This window comes from Benincasa hispida, chromosome 1 (assembly GCF_027475165.1).
Source record: "Benincasa hispida cultivar pf3 chromosome 1, pf3_genome.v1.1, whole genome shotgun sequence".
Taxonomy (NCBI): domain Eukaryota; kingdom Viridiplantae; phylum Streptophyta; class Magnoliopsida; order Cucurbitales; family Cucurbitaceae; genus Benincasa; species Benincasa hispida.
In genome coordinates, this window is record NC_143478.1 from 42907639 (window position 1) to 42924448 (window position 16810).

Consider the following 16810-nt stretch of genomic DNA (forward strand, 5'->3'; position numbering starts at 1 on the left):
AAATTTCTTTGTTAAATTGCTCCAAGTAGTAATGGAACCCGTTGGTAGGTAATATAGTCAATCTTTGGCCACATCCTTCAAAGAGAAGGGAAATGCCCTAAGATTGAGTTACTCTTGTGTTACCCCATGTGGGCGCATTCCATCATATAGATGGAACTCCTTCATGTGTTTATGCGGGTCTTCGCCGAGTTGTCTTCTAAATGTGGGTAGGAGATGTACAAGCCTCGGTTGGAACTGGTCGTCTCTGGATATACGATGCACAATGGTTGTTGATTATAGTTTGGCTCAGCTAGTTCTCGCAAGGTTTGTTCCCTTGCTTCTCCCATGTTGTTTGGTTGAGTTGTTTCCTCTTCTCGATTCTCAAAAGCTTGTTCTTCAAATTCTTCTTTTCTTCCTCTTTTTCATTCCTTTCGAAGTTGCATCTTCTTGCGGTTAATGTCTACAATCAAATTACAAAGTACACTCTGAGAGGAGCGAGTCATGCATAAAAGGAAATCTTAATCAAACTAACTATTTTTTGTTTAATTTTTTCTTTTCTTTTTTTTCTTTTTTTATTTATTATTAATTTTATTTTTCAAGGAATTAAAAATTCTAATAAGCCAATTGTACGATTCACCGGCAACGTCGCCAATTTGTTTGGGATAAAATCAGTGTCGTTAATTCAATCTAACCCAAAACAAATGAAATTTATAATGCTCAAACAACAACTAAAACTTGAAGGGATATACAAACATGCAACGGAAGCAAACAGAATCAAGAAGCACTCTAATTACATTTTAATTTGAGTTCTAAAAGCATGCTTCACCAGAAATTCAAAAGAGGGTTTCATGTTACCAAGTTGCTCTTCTCGTGAATTCAACTCCAATTCTTTAGTGAACCACCAAGAGATCTTCTCTACTATTCTCAACCTTGAATTTGAGTAGTGGAACTTCAAATTGGAGTGAATTTGTCAATGGAAAAAAGGATTTTAAGGTGATGAATAAACTTTTTCTGCAAAAACTTATTTCAGCAACTCATTTCATCCCCATCTGCCGATTTGGAGTGTTTTTAATCTCTATTTACATGCAGGCATACCTGAACTAAGTAAATGCCAGCTCCAAGTTGAAGATTCAAGTTGCCTAGGTGGTGAATTCAAATGGCAACGCCTCAGCCTTACTAAAAGGTTGGATGTTTCCACTAGAAATTGAATTTTCATTTTCAATTTCTTTATTTTAGTTAATTCAATAATTAGCTAAAATCCAAATTTAATTAATTCAAAATTAATTAAATTCATTATTTCAAAATCCAATTTCCCAAATTGGATTAAAATGAAAATTGATTTGATTTTAGTTAATTAAACATATTTAATCAATTAAATAATAATATAATATCAAATATTAATTTAATCACACACCTAATTTTAAACATGAATACTATTCATGTAATTAATATTTAAATCAGTATTATCAACTTTCCAATTTCGTTTTAATTTCGATAAATTAAACGTTAAGTAATTATATCAAATATAATTATACAAACCCTAATTTGAATTTGAACTATTCCAATTCAAACCTTAATTTCAATTTGAAATTCAATTTAAACACTTCAAATTGAAATCATTCCAAATTCGCTTAAGTTAATAGTTCAAGGTGTTCATGTTTTACGAGTTAGTAGATGGACCTTATGGACCTACAGATCATGAGCTCCAATGATTTGAGATTAATTGGCTAAAACTCTTTAGACCAAATTACTCAGTATTTGTTAACTATCGAGTCACACCACTATAGCTTGATAGTTGCACTTTCCTCACTGTAGATATATTTGGTCCACTTGATTTAACCATAATCAGTAAGTTAACCCTTCGCAGGTTGTTCGTAATAACGGTTGGGTCAATATGTTGTTTTACCCTTGATATTACATCTTGCTCTTTAAGTTCCATTAATCCTCTAATGAACAATTGGTTTCTGATCCAATCACTAAATCGACTCCCTCTTGGGCCAATGAGAGGGTAGGACCCCTTGTTCAAGACTTGGATTCAGTATTTAAGAGAACAACCTATCTTTTATCCTTAAGTTGGGTAGGCGTGAATTCCGTCTTGCACCCTATGTCCCCAGCTATCTACTCGGTCTTACACCTGAAATGGGAGGCTTATTGAGCTAGTGCTGTTAAGCCAATCGTCACCTAAAAATTTAAGGATAATTCTGAATAGACAGGAGTTAATAGTTAGCTCATGATTGAGATCGAGTTACCTAAGTCATCTAAGCGAAATAGTCAGTCTTAAACAGTAAACAACATTATAAAGTAAGAGTGACTTATTTCTTGGTCCGATCTTATGCAAATTCATTACATAGGATACCCCCACTCCTCATGTCAATACATGAACGAATCATAATCACTTCGTTTGTAGCACCTTTACGACAAATTATAACAACTACAGTGTGGGCCGCATCTATTAGTGTTACCAAAATAAGGCACCCAACCTTATTCGTATACTAAAGACCGTTTTGGCTATTTACTTGAACATGATCCATCTTTATGTCTCTACATAAAGTTGAAGTACTCATGTAATAGCCATGGATCTTAGTTTATTGGATTTAATCTTTATAAGTGCAATTTATAGATTCAATAACAATTTTATTGCAGAAATGTTAGATAACATCTGTATTGATACTATTATATATTTAACTTTACAAACTGTGAGTTTTAGGACATACAACTCAACAATACTCCCACTTGGACTAAAACTTTAATGGATTAATATATACAAATATATACAATGTTGAGTTACAATGAGAGAATATCTATAAAATAATAAATACAATAAACTAGGGCATCAGATACCCATGAATTCTCCCACTTTCCCTAGTTGTAAGTATCTCGTAGACCTAGTCTTACTAGGTGACCTCGAACACTTTAGCTGAGAATGCCTTTGTAAACGGATCAGTTAAGTTGTCTCGTGAGGCTATCTACGTGACGATCACGTCTCGTTTGTGTACAATCTCTCTAATGAGGTGGTACTATCGCTCGATGTGCTTTCCACGTTTATGGCTTTGACGTTCCTTTGAATTTGCAACCGCTTCACTGCTATCACAATATAGGGTGACTGCATATTTGGAACCCCTTCCAAATGAGTCAGGAACTTTCTAAGCCATACTGCTTCTTTTGCCGCTTCACTTGCAGCTACATACTCAGCTTCCATATTGGAGTTAGTAATACAACTTTTCTTGATACTTCTCCACACTACTGTGTCTCCATTCAGAGTGAATACTAACCCCAAAGTTGATTTTCTTGAATCTATATTGGTCTGGAAGTCAGAATCAGTGTATTTAGTAAGGATCAAATCCTTAGTACTATATATGAGCATATAATTCCTCGTTCTCCGAAGATACTTGAGAATGTTTTTAACGGTAGTCCAATGATCATATCTAGGATTGGACTAAAATTTGTTGACTATTCGAACTGCATAGCATATGTCGGGACAAGTACACAACATGGCATACATTAAACTCCCTACTGCTAATGCATATGGAATTCGTTTCATTACCTTAACCTCTTGAGGTATCTTAGGACTTTGTTCCTTAGACAGATGAATTTCATGTTTGAAAGGCAACATTCCTTTCTTGAAATTTTGCATTTTGTATCTAGACAAAATCTTGTCTATATAAGATGCTTGAGATAATGCTAAAGTTTCGTTTTTGCAGTTTCAAACTATTTGGATCCCAAGAACATACTGTGCTTCTCCCAAATCTTTTATTTGGAATTGTGTAGCAAGCCATCTCTTAACGTCAGCTAGAAATTCTTCTTCACTTCCTATAAGTAGAATATCATCAACATACAATATCAGAAAAGCGACAGATTTATTAACGATTTTCTTATATACATAAGGTTCGTCAACATTTTGTTTAAAGCCATAAGATTTGATCGCAGTGTCAAATCTCATATTTCAGGATCTAGATGCTTGTTTCAACCCATAAATTGATTGATTAAGCTTGCAAACTTTTTACTATTGACCCTATTCTTTAAACCCTTCTAGTTGAGACATATAGATACTCTCTTCAAGATAGCCATTTAGAAAGGTTGTCTTGACATCCATTTTCCATATTTCGTAATCATAAAATGCAGCCATATTTCTTCATAGTTTACTCCCTCTCTTTAGGTAAACTCTTTTGCCACAAGTCTAGCTTTATAGGTCTGTACCTTACCAGCTTGGTCTCGTTTTCTCTTGTAGATCCATTTGCACCCGATGGGTTTTATCCCCTCAGGTTGATCTACAAGATCCTAGACTGAATTGAAGTACATAGACTTCATCTCAAGGTCCATGGCTTTAATCCATTGGTCTTTATCCACATCATCCATTACTTGTTTGAAAGTTAAGGGATCCTCTAAGCCATCATCTAGTATGATGACTTGAATTTCAGTTAAACCCATATACCGGTCAGACTGTTGCACAACCATCCCACTACGTCGAGGCATTCTCATCTCTTGAGAAGGATGTGAAGTACTAGTTTCATTAACTACTCTTGTTGATGGACCTACTCTATCAACAACTTTTGTTGATGGATTTTTCGTTTCTTTGGACAATTCTTCTATTACTAGCTTATAGCGAGTTTGATGATTCTTTATATGGTCTTCCTTCAGGAAAGTTGCATTTGTCGATACAAATACCTTATCTTCCTGAGGATCATAAAAGTAACCACCTTTCGTCTTTTTAGGGTAGCCTACAAAAAGGCATACTTTTGAATTGCTTTCCAACTTCTTAGGATTTTGCACCAACATGTGTGCTGCACATCCCCAGATCCTGAAGTGATGTAAACTCTCTTTACGTCCTCTCCAGAGCTCATAAGGTGTTTCAGAAACACTTTTTAAGGGAACCATGTTCAATATATACACTACAGTCTCAGCTGCGTATCCTAAAAAATAATTTGGTAACTAGGCATAACTCATCATGGAACGTACCATGTCCAACAAGGTTCTATTTCTCCTTTTCGCCACACCATTTCGTTGAGGTGTGCAAGGGGCTCTGAGTTGAGACTGGAATCTATTTTCTATCAAATAGTCTTGGGATTCTATGTCCATATACTCATCACCTCAATCTGATCGAAGTGTTTTAAGATTTTTATCTAATTAGTTTTAAACCTCATCCTTATATTCTTTGAACTTTTCAAATGTTTCGGACTTATGATGCATTAGGTAAATATGCTCATATCTTGAATAGTCATCAACGAAGCTTGTGAAATATTCATACTCTCCTCTAGCTCTAACATTCATAGGACCACTAAGGTCTGAATGTACCAGCTCTAAGGGTTCTTTGGCTCTAAGACCTTTTCTAGAAAAAGATCTTCTAGTCATTTTACCCTTAAGACAAGATTCACACGGCGGGTAATGAACTGTCTTCTAACTAATTTAGATGACCATTTTTAATCAATCTCTAAATCCTATTGAGGTTTATGTGTCCAAGTCTCAAGTGCCAAAGATAGGCATTAGGAGAAACTTTCATTTTCTTATTATGAGTCTCAGCTGTTTTAAACATCTCTATGTTCAAAACAGCCTTTACCTTAGTCAGTTTTAACAAGTACAAGTTATTTTCTAATTTTGCGAAACAAATGTGGGTATTTTTCGAAGTAATGAACACTTCATCATTTTCGAAAGAAACTTTATAATTTTGTTCAAGTAAACAAGATATATATATCATATTCCTTTTCATAGAAGGAATGTAATAAACATTTTTAAGTAAAATGCATTTATATCTTATAAATAACTTCATATTTCTCACTGCTTTTGCTGAAACAACCTCTCCAGTCCCTACTTTAAAGATTACTTCGCCTTCCATAAACTATTTCTAGGAACTTGTTTCCTGAAAGAAAATACAGATATGATTAGTGGCACCTGAATCTATTATCCAGGTTTTATCGTTTTCCACTAAGCATGTTTCGATGACAAGTAAAGCATATTTATTTTGTCGTTCGATTTTTGCATTCTCATTTATATAGTTCAGAACTTTAGATGAGTTGGGAGGTAGAGAACAATCCTCTATTAAAACTTGTTTTGAATCATCATTCACTAGTAATTTTCATGTTGAATTGATTTTACCATTAATTAATTTAGAAGTGAGTATTTTAGAAGAATTCGACATGCTGAACTTTTTAAACAAATTCTAATTAGCAAAGTGCAACTAAACCCAAAATCAAGTTTTAGAAAAAAGTAATAATGTACTCACAACCATTATTTATTTGCAATAATACTATAGCGAGTCAGAATAGTGCTACCGATGGACAGTTAAATACTCTTTCACTAAAACAAGACAAACTTGACTAAACACTATCTCCAAAATAACTCTTATTCCTAAAGTCATTTAGTTACCATTTTTGGTAAAAAAATATTAACACTTTAGTAATTCTGTAAGTGTAACCCTCCATTTTCATACCTTGGAGGTCGGCCCCAACGATCTACCAAATTGGAGAGTCAAGATTGGGAATGGACCTAAGAAATCCTATCCATTTCTGGAGTTTGAGTTGTTCTGAATCCTATGTTACAACCCCCCCAAAGGGATAGCTGTCATTAAATGACTAGCAAGGGCTACCTAAAGCAAACCAGCAGGCACAACATAGGAATCTCACGGTCCAAATTAATGGAAGAGACTGCAGGACACGTTGATACAAATCCTTCACCTACTTACTATGAACTACTTCCCCCGTTCACCTTGATCTTGACTCATACAAACACTTTTCGAATGAAGGTCACTCCCAGGGTGACATGAAGCATCATATGAATCTCACGGTGTGAATTTCTTAGGGACGTGAAAGTTGAAATCAATATATCATATATTTTATTTTTATTTGAACGACTTCCCCTTATTCACATGAATCTTGATTTATACAAATACTTTCCGAATGGAGGTCACTCCCAGGGTGACACGAAGTATCACATGAATCTCGATTGTGAACTCTTAGGGACGTGAGAGCTAAAATTAACGTATCATATATGTTATTAATCTCCCACTGAAGTGTTCTAATAACTTATCATATATGTTATTAAGCTCCCACTATTTGGCTAATGAAATAACCCTAAGTCTATGTGGTTTATCCAAGTATAACGATTATAAAGAGATTTGAACCTACGATGTTAATGCGTTATTTTATGATGTGGAATTTTGGATGAAATGCGATGATGGAAATGCGTTGAGCACTCAAGTTTTCTCAGTGAAATCCAAGTATAAACTCCACTGAGTTTCCTGGTAAGTCCAGGGTCAAACTCAGGGACTTTGGAAAATAGGTTGCGGTGGTAATTTTTAGAAAAACTTTGCGATAACCAAATAAATCAATAGTTGTTGAGGTTATTGTTTGCAGTAATGAAAAATAAACAAATGCGGTGGAGTTTGAAAAGAGCTGAATAAATGGGAAATGCGATGAGTATGCGGTGAACGGGTTGAGAAAAGTTTCGGCTAACACTTCTTAGGATGCATTCATGCTATGTGATCATGCAGCATGCATACAACAGTAAACCACCTCTCGGTGCGAATGCCACGGCTTCTAAGGCTAGAACGCATGCGATATATGTGATAAGTCTATATGACTTACACATAAGCCTCTATTCTTATTTATGCGATGACAAAATGACACACACACAAATAAGGCGACCACATAATATCATTCCCATCTCAAGGATGCATGCGATGCAAGTTGACAAACAGAGCTTATCTCTCGAGTTTTAGGTTCTTTCTTCAGACTCTCTCTCTAGTAGCTCTAAAGGGGTATTTGGCACACCATAACATAAGATAATCGAAAGCAATGAACTTCTTAGGTCATGTTAGTGTAGTTTTTCTCAACCTATTCGACTAGTTTAGCTACTCATACATGCAAAGAGAGTGAACAGATGTGGAATAAGAACTTCCATTATATAAATATAAAGATGAAGTACAAAATAACAATGCAAGAATAGAATAAAGAGTCGGGTTGATCTCTTGCTGCCCAGGCTTTTACACTGTTTTTCTACTCGTGTTTAAAAGATAATCATGCTCTCGCAAGAGTCAGCCCGCTCTCTGCTTCTACGCCTCAAGATTCTCTCTCGAGTTTCCCTAAGCGATTTTCGGCGTCTTTACTCTTCTCTTGCTCCACCTTAAAATAAAAAGGAAAAACTATGGACAAAGGTGTGCTAAGTTAACAAATGAATTTTCTAATTGGTGAACCCCTTTTTTGAAGGATGCCTTTGGTATTTATAGAGCTTTGGGGTGAAAGCGGCTTCTCTCTTAAGATTACACAGATGGGATGGCTTTAATTTCCTAACTGATGCGTCGAATATTTATCACCGAAAAGCTGAATGCACTTGTTATCGTTAGCGGCTGTCAGCTTAATTCGGATTCGACCGTCATCAGCTTTTTGTCCAATCGCGATTAATTATGCCTTTCACCCAGATGCGCCCACCAAGATGCAACAATCTTTCTTGCTCAAATGTTTGCAAACACAATCACCGCAAAGTCTTGCGGTAATGCTGCACTCGACCAATGATTTCCTATGATCGCAATTTTCGCCTTGTGTCAATGCATATTCTGTATAAAAACACAAAAAATCAACTGTTTCAATGCGATGAACGCATGCGACCGCAATATTATGAATTTGATGTTTTTTGGACGTAATCTCACATATTTTATCAATGCAAGTCAGCATTGTTTAAGAACTTAGCACTATGATAACGTGCATTTCTGCCCGTTATCATACGCCTAGGTGATAAACCATTTTATTACCTCACACCGTTCATGTACGTTTATAAAATCGGTTAATAACGCTCAATAATTCAACCATAATCCCCATGTAGGAGAAGTTCCATAGACCATCAACTTAAAAACCTCCAACCTTAGACAGGATTATATATTGATTGAGTTTATAACCGTGATTTATAAGATAACGACCTATTTTAACTATTAAAACAAGTGTTTAATTTACGTGAGCAGGCAACTTATCTTTGTTATGAATTTTAATGTCTAATTCGATTTTATAACAACCTATAAAATAGACATGCTTTGTTTAACTTACATCTTATAAAATGTCTAATTCCATATTTAATATAACAATTATATTAAATAAAAGAAACCCTAAATATGCCTACTATACAATATAACAATTTATAATATATATTAAATGCATGTAACATGCTTCCTATGGTCGGATTTCAAATCTAAATGGCATACTATATGCACTAACATGTTTAAATTTAAATACAACATACATCACAGGTATAATTATTTAAATAATACTGATATGGTTTAACTTGGCATCCTAAGCAAGAAAAAATAACTAAATTATTAAAAATTAGGTACAAAAACAGATACAAATTGTTGTAGAACCGCTTGAACCGACCCAAACCAGACCCGAACCACTCGAACCGGACCTCCAAAACTTCTAAAAGTGTTGAACCGATCCAAGGAGGGCTAAAACCAGATCGGATGGGAAGTAAACTGGTCGTACCAGAAGTTTCGCATGTGAACCGGCTCAAGTGTGCGCCTAAAAGCTGGGCTGGGGTGATCAGCGTTGCAACGCTCTCACCCCAGCGTTGCGACACTATAAAGTGAATCCTCATTTCTTGGCTACTACGAAGAACAGCGTTGCAACGCTTGATGAAAAACGTTGCAACACTGCTGGACAGAAGCTCATTTCCAGTTTTTTTTCACCTCGACTTTGCTTGCTTCAATCTCCAAATTACAACTTAATTTTGACTCTAATCACTCCAAATAAATTACAAATCTAGAGCACACATATAAGTTCATCAAACAAGAGCCAATTACCAATTTAATTCAAGAATCAAAGAGAAATCTATTGCCAAAGTTGAAAAACACCATATTAGTCCACAAACATGCTAAATTAGAAATTTACCTACCAAAACTCAAATTAACGTTAATTGAGTGATTAAATCACACTCTGATACCAATTGAAGGGATATAAAAATACAACTGAAGCAAACATAATCAACAAGCACTCTAATTACATTTAATTTGAGTTCTAAAAGCATGCTTCACCAGAAATTGAGAAGAGAGTTTCAAGTTAATAGAAATTGAGAAGAGAGTTTCAAGTTAATATACCTTTGATGAATTCTCCCAATTCCAACCTACTCTTCTCGTGAATTCAGCTTCACTTCTTAAGTGAACCTCAAGAAATCTTCTCTACTATTCTCAGCCTTGAATTTGACTGGTGGAACTCTTTGCACGAACAATAGGAAATGGGGACAACACCACCACTTGGAACCGTCAGTATTCTTGGAGTGAGAATCCAAATGGTGGCCTTTATTCGGATTTCGTAGAGGTAAGGAGGAAAGGCTATCGTGTATAAAGATCAAGCAAGTGGGAGAAAGGAATGACTATCGTATAGTCGGGGTGCTTGATCGTTTAGGCAAGGTACACGATCGTGTAGGAAAAACTAGGCGGTCGTCTATACAATTGTTTAGTAAGGCTCGGGCACTAAGCGATTGTTTAGATAAAGGGTAAGCGATCATTTAGAGAATTGTGGGCGTGGGTGTGTAGTCGTTTAGCAAACGTGAGCTTATCGTATATGCTCTCAACCACTAAGCAATAGAATCTGAATCACACTGTGAGCAATTATGTGTATCTCTTGCAAAATGAAAACCAATTTTTATTTTAGTCTTCAGTTACAAAAAACCGAATTGAACTTCCCACTAACACACGGTTATGGAGAAAACGATGGCCAATTATCCCATAATTTCCAATTAATAAAATAATAAATATAAACATATTATATTCATAACCTATAGTTTGATATCATATATCAACCATATAGTTTTCTCCTTTACTTGATATAAATCATATTCATATCCAATTTCCTCCAAATTAATGTATCTCATACATTTAGTCAATCATAACATATATAATTAACCAGTTCAATTATATCATATATAATCGAACTCTCTCTCGTCAATTTGAACATTTCAAACTGACCCAAAAACTGATTCTCAACTTGTATCTAAACTACCAAAGGGACCTTATGGACCTATGGCTCGAAGCTCAAACAGTACATGAATAGCTGATTAATTTTTTAGCCACGAAATCCACCATTCGCTAACTACCAGGCATTCCACTAAAGACCGACAGCTGAACTCTTCTTACCACAGATATATTTCTGTGTCCATCGGATATAACCAATCATGAGTACGATAACCCTTCATAGATGCTCATAAGTACAATTGGGCCAATTTACCGTTTTACCCCTGTAGTTACATCTCACTCCTTAAGTACTACTGATCCCTCTAATGAACAATACAACATAGTCCTACTATGTGTTAACACCTCTCGGGCTATGAGAATGTGTATGATGCCACATCGTTCAAGCCTCGGGATCAGCCCTTAAGGGAGCTATCTATCTACTTACCTCTACTTTGGGGAAAGAGTGAATTCCATCTTGTGTAGCTGAGTTCCCAGCTCCCAAATGAAACGAATCCCCAAATTGGTAGGTTTGAGTCGGCGGCTTGGCCATCGCACCCATACAAATCAAAGAACCGCCCTTAATGGTAGGAGTTCCCATATCACTCAGGATTGAGGTTATGTTACCTATGTCATCTTAGTGAAGTGAAGTATCTGTCATGAACAATGTTATATAACGAGAAGTTAACACTTCGTGGTCAGGTCTTATACAAACTTTTTGTATATGATGCCCCCGCTCTCATGTCCCCTACATGAATGATCAAGATCAGACCATCTATGACAAGTCACAACACTTGTAACTATTCCATAAAGTGGGCCACATCTATAGCGTTACCAGGATAAGGTTTTCCTCCTATATCCATATACTATACACCATTTTGGTTATCACTTAAGACATGATCCACTTGTATGTCACCACATACATGCTTAAGTTACATACAACCAGAGATTTATGGTAAATCAAATAAAACATCCAATGTGCAAAGTCAAGAAGTGAAGTAAATATCATATTATTATACATCACAAGTGTTCGAACAAACTGTTCACAAACTACAGGACACGAGACTTTAAGGCATCATCCCCAACAATTTCAGAATCTCATTTCATCCCCATCTGCCAAATTTGGAGTGTTTTTAATCTCTATTTACATGAAGGCATAATTGAACTAAGTAAATGTCAGCTTCAAGTTGAAGATTCAAGTTGCCTAGCTGGTGAATTCAAATGGCAACGCCTCAGCCATACTAAAAGGTTGGATGTTTCCATTAGAAATTGATTTTTCGTTTTCAATTTCTTTATTTTAGTTAATCTAATAATTAGCTAAAATCCAAATTTAATTAATTCAAAATTAATTAAATTCATTATTTCAAAATCCAATTTCCCAAATTGGATTAAAATGAAAATTAATTTGATTTTAATTAATTAAACATATTTAATCAATTAAATAATAATTTAATATCAAATATTAATTTAATCACACACCAAATTTTAAATATGAATCCTATTCATGAATTAATATTTAAATCAGTATTATAAACTCTTCAATTTCGTTTTAATTTTAATAAATTAAACGTTAAGTAATTATATCAAATATAATTATACAAACCCTAATTTGAATTTGAACTATTCAAATTCAAACCCTAATTTCAATTTTGAATATTTGAAATTTAATTTTGAACACTTCAAATTGAAATCATTCCAAATTCACTCAAGTTAATAATTCAAGGTGTTCATGTTTTACGAGCTAGTAGAGGGACCTTATGAACCTACAAATCATGAGCTCCAACGATTTAAGTTTAATTGGCTAAAACTCTTTAGACCAAATTAATCAATATTCATTATCTATCGAGTCACACCACTATAGCTCAATAGTTGCACTCTTCTCGCTGTAGATATATTTGTATCAACTTGATTTAACCATAATCAGTAAGTCGATCCTTCACAAGTTGTTCGTAATAACAGTTGGCTCAATATGATGTTTTACCCCCCGATATTACATCTATCTCCTTAAGTTCCACTAATCCTCTAATAAACAATTGGTTTGTAATCTAATCACTAAACCGGATCCCTCTTGAATCAATGAGAGGGTGAGGCTCCTTGTTCAAGATCTGAATTCAGTACTTAAGAGAATAACCTTTCTTCTATCCCAAAGTTGGGTAGGCGTGAATTCCATCTTGAACCCTATGTTCCCAGCTATCTACCCAGTCTTACTCTTGAAATGGGAGGCTTATTGAGCCAATGCTATTGAGCCAACCCTCATTTATGCAAATTTAAGGATAATCCCGAATAGACAAGAGTTCATAGTTAGCTCATGATTAAGATCGAGTTACCTAGGTCATCTAAGCGAAATAGTCAATCTTATAAAGTAAGAGTGACTTATTTCTTAGTCCAATCTTATGTAAACTCATTGCATAGGATGCCCCTACTCCTCATGTCAATACATGAATGAATCAAGATCACTTCGTTTGTAGCAACTTTACGACAAATTGTAACAACTACAGAGTGGAATGTATCCGATAGTGTTACCAGAATAAGACACCCAACCGTATTCGTATACTATAGACCGTTTTGGCTATTTACTTGAACATGATCCATCTTTATGTCTCTACATAAAGTTCAAGTATTCATGTAATAGTCATGGATCTTAGTCTATTGGATTTAATCTTTATAAGTGCAATTTATAGATTCAATAACAACTTTATTGAAGAAATGTTAAATAACATCTTTATTGATAATTGAATATGTTTAACTTTACAAACTGTCAGTTTTAGGACATACAACTCAACTAAACTAACACGTAATTATAGCGGAAGTAAGAGGTCGATTCACGAGGAACCTCAATTAATTGGCATGATTTTGATTATTGAATTCCAAAATGTAATAAATGGAGGGGGGTTGTTTGTTATAAAGAAACTAAGTACAATCGAAGTAAAAACAATTGTGACAAAAACTTTCTTTTACAGTAAAGAATATAGAGAGAGAGATTCTTGGGAAATCTTTATTAACTACGTTAATTCTATCATTAATCTTGAACAAATACATGAAAATTCAACATCCCATAATCCAATAGGGTAAAAACCCTAAAGACCCGATTAACTAATTAATATGTACCATACCAATTAGCCCTAATCTAAGCCATAAACACTTCAATTTAGCAAATTCATGTTCTTTTCTTAGATGACTTTAAAAACAAGGATTCTCATGATTATGACATTCAAGAAACATATTAGAGCAAATTTCAGGAGTGATTGTTTGAATGCTCCAAATTAAGAAGCTTAAGAATTAATTTCGGAAAGAAAGTCCTAATAAAACAAGAAATCTTAATTTTTGCAACCTATCTTACTATTATGCAACAGTGCCAAGCAAGATTTACATACAAAAAATTAATAGAATCAAGGTGTCAACTATTTTTCTTTAATTTCTATTCAAATTCAATACAAGAACATTCAAAAATGCAGAAAATTCAAGAAAATACACAAAAGATCTCAAGAACTTATGAATTAAATTATCTTTAAGTCTCTCTTTGAGTCTCTCATAGTATGAGCACGTAGTCACTTTAATTTAGAAATTATAACTAAAAGGAAGATTATGTGTAGTGTATTTGGTTGTCACCTCAAAAGGTCCCATCGGTTAGAGGGTTTATGTGCATGATGGTTTGTAATCTTAGACTAAGAGGAAACAAAATAATATTATTGTTGCCTTTGAGGGGAAAAAAAAAGTATACTCATGTGCTTAAAGGAAATATCTTTTTATTATTTTAAACTTTTAATGTGTATATATGGATGAGGTTAAAAAGAGCTGTCGTTCCTGTGATCAGTTGGGACACCAGGGTATTGACTAGGCATAGTTCCCTATAGTGGATATGTGAAAGCTAGTACCCTTAGGTAAAATGATGCAAGTTTAGGGCCTTTTGTTGTTAAATATATATATATAAACAACGCACCTTAGTGGACATATTACTTTCTTGAATGTGTGGATGCTTGATGATTAGTGCATGAGCCAGAGTAGGGGGGAAAACTGGAGAAACTCTCTTAAACCTAACTTTAGTTCTTGTGCTTTGAATTAAATGTGACTTGCACACACATACGTGGGAGATGATGAGATTTGGCCTTGAAATCTTTTAATGTTGGGATGTGCTTGAAAAATTCTACTAATGGATCTAATATGCTTATTCTGAATGATGAGGTTTTGAGTCATTTGCATGCTTATCTAAATTTCATTATAGTATTGTTCTTTCTTTGCTCGAGACTGGCAAAGTTCTAAGTTTGGGGTGGGGAAACGCATCCAAAAAATGTGTTTTATGGGCTTAGAATTTAGTTAGTTTTATGTATAATTTGAGATCTTTGATGCTTTTATTGTTTGATTGTAGGAAATCGAGCAATTGGATGAGAACAAGCAATTTTGGAAGATTAATGACCAAAATACCTCCAAGAAGATCAAAGTTTTGACCTAGGGTAATGACCAAAGGAGAAAAAGGAAAAAATGTGGAAATCGGAGGCAAGACAGCGTTGGACAAGTGTTGCTACGCTGCCCCACGACACTGCAAGGCAAGAGCATCTATAAATAGGGCAGCATCTCAACACTGCTTGCAGCGTTGCAATACTACGATTAGTGCTGCACACTATGGATTTAATTGATGCCAGCATTGCAACGCTACATTAGAGCATTGCAATGCTGTGACTGGTGTCTATATAAGCCGTTTTTGGCCGATTTGATTCAGAGAGGCCCTTTTAAGGCTATTTTGGGATTGTAAAGTAATATTTTAGTAAGGCCTCCCTGGGAAGTGTAATTCTGGACAGAGACGGAATCTCAAAGCTTCAAAGGATCGAAGATTTGAAGAGATTGTTGGGTTGCAATTTTGGATTCAAGGAGGAGAGTCAAGAACAAGGCTTGCAATTTCTTCCCTCTTTTATTTCCTAACCTTTGAGTTTGGAAACCTCATGAATGCTCTATATTTGTGTTGTAACCATGAGTGACTGATTTGTGTTTCTAGGGTGTTGATCTAGTTTTATGGATTATGAAGATTTAGTTATTTCTTGAATTAAATTTATGCATAATTATTTTAGCATGTTCTTAAATTTATGCATAATTATTTTAGCATGTTCATAATTATTTCTTGAATTAAAGATTTAGTTTGTTCTTAATGCTTTTGATTAATTGATCACTAATTGAATTTTCTTTACTTAATGTCAGTCTCAAGAGAGAACGTGTTGAGTTGGATTTAGCATGTTAAACTTTTAATCGAATATGCACGAGAGTGATAGGAGATTATAGAGATTGTTGATGGAGGAACTTAATGTTGTGGCTAGTCAAGCGATAAAAGAGATTTGGGTCGATGGTTAGTTATTAGAAAGGGTTGAGCTCGAGAGAGGATACCTGGATAAAAGATCTATAATATGCATGAATCAATCTAAGGTCAAAATAATTAATTTGGTTAATCCATTTAACAAAATCATACCCTAGAACATGTCTTTGTCTAGTTTCACCCTAGTTTTATCTTTTCTTGCTTTTTAGGATTAGATTGGTTAGGTTCTCATCACAGTTCGGTCCCCTAAATAAAATTAGAAGAATCTCTAAATAGCTAAAAGTGCCAAACCAATTCTTCAAAGGACGATACTTGGTCTCTTGACCATTTTACTATATTATAATTTGACGCGTGCACTTGCGTACTATCAGTATCTTATTTAAATTTGATTTCCAAGTTGCGAAGTTGTCTCCGTTTAATTTTTCAGAAGCAAGTAGTTGAACTAATGAGCTAGACATGCTGAAAAATAAATAAGTTCAATTAAAGAATTGCTATTAAATCCAATCAAGTTTTAGCAAAATGATAATGTACCAATATAATTTATTAATTTTTCAACAATAATTCAGTGAGTCAGAATAGTCGCTACCGAGGGGTAGTCCATTACT